The sequence below is a fragment of the Pinus tabuliformis genome, chromosome 3_2, assembly GCF_031772625.1.
Source record: "Pinus tabuliformis cultivar Carrire ecotype Pingquan chromosome 3_2, CPIR1, whole genome shotgun sequence".
Taxonomy (NCBI): domain Eukaryota; kingdom Viridiplantae; phylum Streptophyta; class Pinopsida; order Pinales; family Pinaceae; genus Pinus; species Pinus tabuliformis.
This window is the reverse complement of record NC_142302.1, coordinates 631,544,651-631,554,419: the sequence shown is the minus strand read 5'-3', so window position 1 is coordinate 631,554,419 and position 9,769 is coordinate 631,544,651.

Below are 9,769 nucleotides of genomic sequence, written 5' to 3'. Positions count from 1 at the left end.
TATTTAGTTGGAGTGGTAAAGATAAACTACCAAAATTATTCTAAAATGATTCATCTTTATATGTTGGAATAAAATAACATAATATAAACTTAATATAAACATAAAAATAATAAAAATTTCTATTTAATAGAAGGTTTAAGGTGAAATTCAATTCATATGAAATTTCTAAAGATGATAGTTCATTTTATTTATAACACTTCTGAAAAAATAACAATCGTTTTTATATATAAAGTTTACATTCAAATAAATAAAAAATGGATACATTTTTATCTTTATAATCATAATTATAAGGAAATTTTATAATCTAAAGATAAAAATATTTTTCACGTATTAACATATAAATTTAATTGAACAATTATTAACACTTTTTATGTAAAGTAATGCATTCAAGAAATATATGCATCTTTAAATACATGAATTGTATATAATATTTCGTAAATAAAAGTCATATCTTTGTGCATTTTTTTATCACTAGCTCTTCAATGAATCAAATTCTATCTTGAATATCATAGATTTCTACCCATCCATAGTGCATAGAAATACCAACAAAAATGTGACTAAACTATATATAATATTCCAAAGATTGATAACCTTTTAAATAACATTTGTTATAAAACAAATTTTACTTAACCCAAGATCAAATTTAGCAAGATTTTGTCAAAACTTTTGATGTTAAAAACTGATAAAGATATATGCCTAGTTGGAGGGAGCACATGTAATATTCCACAAACAAAAACTCATACTTTATATATCTAAATAAAACGAGTTCTCATTAAACAAAATGTATCTTTCGTGTTTTAGGTGCCAAAAGTATTGGTATTCAAAACATTTAAAAAAAAATAAAAGAAAGTTAATATATTGAAACTGTCCTTGTAGCCCCTTTATAGACAAAACAATGGCCAAAGTTCTATTATTGTAGCCTAAGTCATTTAAACTTGTTGGAATGTTTAGACTTCAAAGTAGCAAACCTAGTGGGTTTAGTGAGAGCAATGCTAGTTGAGCATATATGCTCTATGTATTGTTTGCGTGACTTGAACCCACATGCTTTCAAGTCCTTTGGTGTGATTTTGGTCCTTTTAACCATAGCATCGACATTTATCTTTTTTGTTTTCTGTGGAAATTAAAACATTATTAATAAATATCAAAATCCACATGGATATAATGAAAATATGGGGACCATGCAATGAATATGCAAAGACAATGCATTAACTAGCTATCAATAAATATCAAAATCCATATAGATATAATGAAAATATGGGGAACATGTAACGAATATGAAAAGACAATGCATTAACTAGTCATAAAAAAATATGTCAATGTTATTATGAGGTAAGATATATAGTTTATAACTTACCTCTCTTAAATTATCTTTAAGTCTAGATGAATGTCGCAATGGTTGAGGAGAATGTGATTTTTGCTGACTATCATGTCGACCATCATACATGTGCAAAGGTGTTTTAGGAGATGTATATTCATTACTCTGAACATTAGATTATACATAGATATAAGTATGTGACTCAAATAGAATTAAATGTAAAAATATGATAAAATTATAAGAGTATAAATAAATATAATCTTACTTTGCATTGTGACATTGGATGTGAAGATGGTTGTAGCATTTGAACCATTTCATTTCCATTCTTCTTAAGGCTTCAACAATCTTCACGGGTTTTCGTTGATTGCAATGGTTCCAAAGGGAACACCTGCACCATAAATAAGAAATAACACACACACACACACACATATAATCAAAACAAATCAAGGATAACAATATAGAATATAGAACATCCATTTCTCATCCCATCATTATGGTAAAACATAACAATTTATATATTAATGTTTTTTGTGGAATAGGTTATATGGATTAAAAACTTACTAGCCCAATAACCCCTTGAAAACCTTGAAATCTAAGTACAAAGTGTTAAGAAATGGAAGCACTATTTGATGGGGAAGGAGACCATCATCCATACCGACCATCAACCATTGCAGTATTTACAGTCACAATAAAAAATGTAGTAGTCATGACATTTCAGATGGATGGGTTTTCTACAACAATTTCATTTGGTTATCATGTATAAAAAGGGAATCTACAATAACGTAGCTAATATGCTTTCAAGGCCTATTGTAAATTCATCTGTTATACTCAAGCATAATTCTGTTTTGCATTAAAGTTACATAGAACAATATGCAACTAATAGTGACTTTCAAGAAGTATATGCAAGCTTGAGTCAAGGGAATCAAATTGAAGAGTTGGATTATCATGTACATAACAGTTTGTTGTATCACTTGGGCAAGTTGTTTATTCCACAGGGAGAAAGAAACAATATCATAAGGGAGGCACACACTTCATTGATTGTTGGACACTTTGGTGTATGCAAGACAGTAGTGAATCTTCAAAGGTATTGTTATTGGCCACACATGTTGGATAATGTTTCTGGTTTCATAAGAGAATGTTATTTATGTGCTACAAGTAATCCTGGCAATAGGAAACTTGGTTTATACACTCCACTTCTGGTACCTTCACGTCCATGGGAGAGTATCTCAATGGATTTTGTAGGAGGTCTTCCATTGTCAAGGAAAGGTCATGATTACTTGTATGTAGTTGTAGACAAGTTCAGAAAGATGTGCATACTAACACCATGTAAAAATCAAATTACATCTGAACAAACAGCCCATCGTTTCTTCCAAAACATTTGGGTTCATTTTGGTCTTCCTACTTCTATTGTAAGTGATCAAGATTCTTGATTTGTTGGGAATTTTTGGTCAAATTTGTGGGACATGATGGACACAAAGCTGAAGAAGAGTACTACCTTTCATCCACAAACAGATGGACAACCCGAGGTGGTCAATAGAACTGTTATTCATCTTCTTAGAGGATATTGCAGCAAACATCCCCATTTGAGGCATGTTATGGGTACTAGCCAAGATCACCATTGGATTTAATCTTTGACAAAGATGTTGCCATCGATGGTCATAGTGACATCGATAAGGCAAGGAAGTCCATAGAGAAAATTCAGTTGATGCATCATAATGTGCCAGAATAGCTTAAGAAAAGTCAAAGAATCTACAAGGAAAGGCATGTAGATGTGTTAAATACATACTTACTTGAGTTATTTAGTAGCCTACAGTACCTGTATATGCACATATTTACTTAATGTTATTTGGTGACAATCATATTCATGATGCATAGAGGTTGGGACCTTAATTAGCGCTCCACTATTTCTACATTTTCACCTCCTCATCATTCCATACTTCTACTAGAACTTGTTGCTTAGGATTCTGTGTTGTATCTAGCCCTTTGCATCAAATTCCCCCCATTCTTTCCTCCTCTTCATTTTTACTACAACGCCAATATTTAAGTTTCCTATTGTTGTGTCAGCCACTAGAACCAAGACCTTTCTCTTTGAGATTAGCCATATTTGCCCCCTGAGTATTTAGATCTATGTGTTTGCTTGAGTTTACCTTGTTGGAGGACAATTGAACCAAGCCCTTGAATTATCTCTTTTAAATTACGTGACATATGGAGTGCAGCAGAAATCCCTCAGATAATCTTCAAAAGAACTCCTCTCTTTAAGATGCCCTAGGCACTGGTCTACTATCAACCCAAAGGTTGTCTCTAGGAGGCTTCTATATCTTCTGAAGAAATTGAGCGACAGGTGATAGAAAAAGTGACAACAATACTTGCATGCAATTTTGTGTAACCACGACCTTTGGATATTAACATACACCTTCTGGTCTTCCATATTTTCTTTGAAGGTCCTTGCTGAGAAAATTTTATTCACCTTTTTCCATGTGAGATATGATTCCTTTTCTACATATAGTTGAGTGTCTGAGTATACTGGCAAGTAAACTAGCGTAATCTCAACTGCCTCCCCGGTACTTCTCTTTGTGGTATCTTTTGAAGCAACTCTCTTGGGTGCCAGATAACAGTGAATGATGAAGAAAAATGGCCAACACCTGTAATACCCAAGAGAGGAAAAAGCACTCATGGCAGACAATAAATTAGCTTCAACAAAACAACTTACAAAGCAAGATCAGGCACAACCACATGCATTGACTAGGAAAATTGTGCAATTCTAGAAGTGAAGGGAGGGAGATTGTTTGTGGAAACTACACATTGTGTAATCTCAATAGCCAGTGATGCAGCTTGAGGCTAGAGACAGAACAATTCGCAGTCCAACCTAGGCAGATTGTGGGAGAGCCTATGCATCTCACAGTCTCAGTGGCCAAGGTGGTAGACCCGAGCCTTGGAACTGACTAATGCGCAGTTGGGTCAGCATGTACTACACATTGCTTAGTCTCAGAGGCCAGGATTGCATATTTAGCTCCAGACTTGCACAATTCCCAACTAGAGAAGGTGAAACTGGCCAAGGGAAGGGCATATCGGCCCAGTGAGAGTGTGGGAAACAAGAAGATTTGAGTGATTGTGCATTTTAAAGTGCATATATGACTAAGTATGGATATATTAGTGCAAAACAAGTGCGAAATATTAACATGCAAAAGGGAAAACAAACATGAAAGAAGAGTCACCGCAATGACAACCACTAACGGGAAAAAATAAGAAAACTAATGCGACACTTGTGAAAGGTGAATGACGGACTGAAGAAACACTTGTAAAAGCTAATATACATTAAAAATATAGCAACCATGAAAATAAACAAGTAAAGTGACACTCACAAAAGCCAAACGACAAAAAGCGACAGAAAAAGCGACAAAAGGAGACAAAAGCAAAAGTCACTTGGAAAATCTCCGCAAACTCCACCAAAGGATCCTCGATCTCCTTGGAAATGCTAGAGCTCCAAGATCAAATGTACAAATGAGCTCCACGGGTGTCTATTAAATAGATCTAGACTGATGACGTACATGCCTAAAATCAAGGAAAAAGTGACACTTGGCGGAAAGTTCCAAAAATAGTGAGTGTGTCACCTTCGGGAAACTGATTAGTGAATCCCTATTTTCTAGGGATGTTTTTTTATTTTTTTTATTTTTTGGTAAACTTTCATGCACACTGCCAAGAAGGATTGCGTAATTTCCAAGGACTGGGAAACTTCTTGACTCAGTGGATTGTGCGGTCTTTGAGCTCAAGGGATGGTTTGTGTAGTTTCCATCATCAAGGCTGGGCTGTCATCTAGAACTGTGCAGTTCTCAAGCTTAAGGTTGGCCTGCCAAGAGGGATTGCGCAATTTCTGGAGGCAAGGTTGGCCTGCCTTCCAAGATTGTGCAATTTCTGGAGGCAATCTCAGCAATGTTGCAAGGTGTAGTCAGAAGGTTGCTTGTAGCTGTAAAAGTTCAGATCAAGGTCGAAACAAAGAGTCACAATTACCATATAAAAATATAAGTCTTGAACATACCATGAATACTTGACGACAATAGAAGATAAGCTTCTGTGGACAGAAATAAGGCTCCAAAATCAAAGCACAGGAAAAATTTTGGAGGATGGTTGTAGCAGCTACAATAGTCAGACATCACTAACACCAACTAGATTGGTCTCTACCCAAGTTTTCTAGGGCTCCAGAGCATTTGTCCCAACTATGGCTCCAGGAACTAATAACTCAACCCATAACCTTCCAGGGCTCCAGAGCGTTTGTCCAACCAAGGCTCCAGGACTAGTAACTCAACCCAAGTTGTTCCAAGGCTCTAGATCATTTGTTCCAACCAACGGCTCGAGGAACTAGTAACTCAACCCACAGCTATAAGGAACCTGGGCAGCAATCAGAAACATGTGGAAAAACCCACAATACCATGGTTATCCAAGAAATGGAAAGGCTAGGAAAAAACACTATCAATCCAGGTAATCCTCCATGTCAATGACATATTATAACTAAATAACCAAATGCATATACCATGCATGCCAAAACTAACAAGGAAATCATACATGAAACTCGATACTTGCAAGGCAATCCCACTGTAGTTGTTGATCCTTCTATCCCCTTGCCCTTTCTTACTTTTCCTTTGCCTTCTTTCTCCAAATCCATGAAAACTAGAGTGCTCCAAGCATGCTCCAAGATTTCTCTAAGTGTGCAAGATTATGAGAGAGAGAGAAAAAATAATGAGATTGTCAAAGACTGAACTCACAAAACCCGTGAACTAATCCTCGGAATCCTTTTTATCATTGAGGCCTCTATTTTCTTCATTTTCCTTTATTTTTCCTTGAATTTTCCTCACATGCAATTCTATGACCTTTCATCTCCCTTTTCTCCTATTTTCCATTATTTTCATAAATAAATTCCAATTAATTCCACTTTGTCTTTGCCAATTCCCATAGTCATTAATTAATCACCAATGATCCCCATCACTATGTTTTACCAAACATTCTATTTGCAATATGTGTCGCGTGACCTTGGTTATTATTTTTATTTATTTGCATAGGAAATCAACCAGGGGTTGTTACAGGAGCTCGGTCATAAGGTTAAATTACCCAAAGGATAACACAATGGAGGTATGGTTGAGATGATAGTCAAAATCGATGAGGGGTTGGGTCAATGATTTGGAGAGATGTGGCCTAAGGGATACATGTTATGGAAAAATGGAACACGTGGAAATTGGAAATGGCAGGAACATATTAATTGGACAATATCCATGGATTGGGTGTGATGGTAGGCATAGGATGTCTGCAGATCTGGTGGAATTTCTAAATTCTCACGATGTTTATTATATTGTAGTTGTGGCTAGATATGATCCCTCAGATGTTGATAATCATTTATGGGCGTCTACTCAAGATTTAGAGATCTTCCCTGTTTTTATAGGTGAATGGAATATTTTTTTTTTATGAATTTGGGGAAAGCAGGTATTTTTTTAAATAGGGATGAAGAAGATAGTCTTTCCTGGTCTAAAAACAAGAAATGTGGGGTTATTTCAGCAAAGCATGGATACCATGCTTTGATTAAGCAAAATATGTCTTGTAATTCACAATGGTGGTTTGATTTAGTTTGGAAATGTCAAGGACTCCAGAAATGTCATCTTGTTTATCGCTTCTCCTTGAAATGAATATTCTTAGTTGGGATTTTTTAGCAAAAAAAAGATGGGAAGGTCACGGATTTTGTATTTTATGTTGTCAGAACAGTGAATCTATTGACCATTTATTTGTTTTTTCCCTTTCGTTAAGACTGTTTGGAAAGAGGTTTTGTTAGTCCTTAAAACAAAAGGTTGGTGGTTTGGAAATTCTGTTAAAGAAAGTTTGTGGCTTTAGGTTCAGAGATTTAGTTTGTCCTCTTTTAAATTTATCCCCACATTTATGATGTGGTGCATTTGATTAGGGATAAATAGTTTTTTTTTTAGAATGATGTTGTATGCTCAACAATAATTGCACATAATTCTAGAGTTTCATTTTTGGAATATGTCAAGCCCTTGAAATCAAAGAAGATAAGAAGTATAAGGGAGCTAGTGTTATTTGAAGGAAATGTATGGGGTTTCTTTGATGGTTGTTATCAAAGGGATAATTGTGGGGTTGATGTTTCCATTCTATTCCCTAATAATGTGGTTCTATAATGTTAGTTGGGCATTGGAAATGGAACGAACTTTGTTGCTGAGTTGATTGCTCTGTGGTGTGCTTTAAGGTTAGATTTGTGGAAGTAGGTGAAGGTTTTCAAACTAATTGGTGATTCTAAAATAATAGTGAGTTGGTTCAATGGAAAGGTGGATCTCTGAATCCTTCACTTGGAATCATGGAAAAGGAAGATCCAGTTATTACAACAACGGTTTGAAGATCTTAAGATCCTTCATGATTACAAGGAGCATATTGTTCTTATAGATCTACTCTCAAAGGAAGCTTTAATTTTGGATGTTGGCATTTGTACCTGTTCTAAATTCCACAATAGTGTTATATTGTTAATATTTTCCTTTAATCTCTTTAATCTTTCTTTTCCAATGACTAATTAGTCTTTCTTCTTTAAGTATAACTGAAACATAATTTAGATGTTAAAATAAAAATGTCTCATAAAAAAATCAAATAAACTACCATGTAACCAAAAACTTACACTTTTTTATTTCTATTCTAAAAATATAAAAAAAAAATATATTTTTCCTTTTATAAAAACATAAATACATATTTTAATTTTAATTTCATTATTTTCATATATTAATTTTTAAATTTTTACATGGTAAAAGTGTTAAAGCTTATCTATTTCATATGGTTTGAAATATGAATATAACACCTAAGTTAAAATGCAATATACACCTATAGCAACTTACATACATTTTGAATTTTAAAAATGATCAAAAGAAGTTTTAATTTCTTTCCCTAGCTCAAAGTAATGAGAAGAGATAATGAGCCCATGAGGCTGTGAAGAAATAATAACATTCACTGTAATTGAAATTTATTATTTTTTAAATTTAGTTACATAAATGCTTACATGTATTTCTATTGTTAAATAGAAGTTTCATTAACTTGACGTTAATGAACTCAAAGTTGTTATAGAATATCCAAGCTTATAAAAAATAAGAAATAAGTCTTCTCAAATCTATTTTAGGTAATTTTTCCGATCTTATTCCATTCAATGTATTTGGTATTTTTGTAACTTTCAAATTATTATATTATATTATATTTTTTATTTAATGAGATAACTTTCATATCTTTTTATTTTTAATTTGTTGTAAATATGATATATAAATATATTAAAATTTTTAATTGCAGTTACAAATAATTAGAAATATAAAATTAAAATAAATTATTTATATAATTAAGAGTTATTTTACTTCAGTTAAGACTGAAGTTGATGATCCAAGAATCAAGGGTATCTGAGAGGAGTGAAAGCCTACCCTTTATGGACCACGAGTAAGTGGGTAATCCAAGTGGTGTGGTTTTCCTTGAATAACAATGATGAGCTAGCTTGCATTCGTGGATAGCAAATAGTAATGGTTGTCCTCATTCTTGGTTTGACAATTCAGCGATAATAGGTTTTTCCACTATTTAAAAAGAAAAAATAAGAATAATAAAAATATGGGCTTGGAGTATTGTGCTGAAATGATTTTTTCTTGACTAAGAGCTACTCCGAACAATCCGTGATTTTTTTTTTTCTTGGCTAAGAGCTAGACTTTTTCGGAGGTAAGGAAATAAATTAAATGCCCAAGACCCAGAGGAATCTAGCATGAATGAAGGCCTAACCCTTTAAGGGCCACAAGTGGGTACTTACAAGTGGTGCAGTTTTCCTTGAATAATAGTGATGAGTCAACTAACATTTGAAGATAGCAATGATTGTCTCTATTACTGGTTTGACAACTAAATTAAGATAAATTTTTCCATTATTTAGAGAAAAAAACACCAATAAAAATAATACAACAAAAATGATAATATCTCCATTTATGACTCATGTAAATATAAACTCATAATATTATCTGTTGCATGAAATTTGACACTTAAATTTCTGAATATGTACATGATTAGTTGAAAATCTATTTGTACACGACATGGTTTACAATCGAAGTAGACAGTAGTATCTAAAAGCAAAAAGACAAGCCCTGACTGCCAATATGACTCATGTAAATATGAACTCAAAGATTTCGAATGTTATTGATACTGCCACTCATGATCTGGTTTGGAAAAAATTTAAAAATACAACTGAAGTGTGTAACAAGTACGAGGACAACAGGCCATCTTAACTTCATTGAACTTGGATAAATGATATTTGTGATGTAAAAAGCATATAAATCATAATTCTATTCGTACTACTAAAACATGAGTTTGCTGAATATGAAGTGATATAAACAATTATTCATTAGTCTCATAACATGAGTTTGCTGAAAATGAAGTGATATAAACAATTGTTCATTA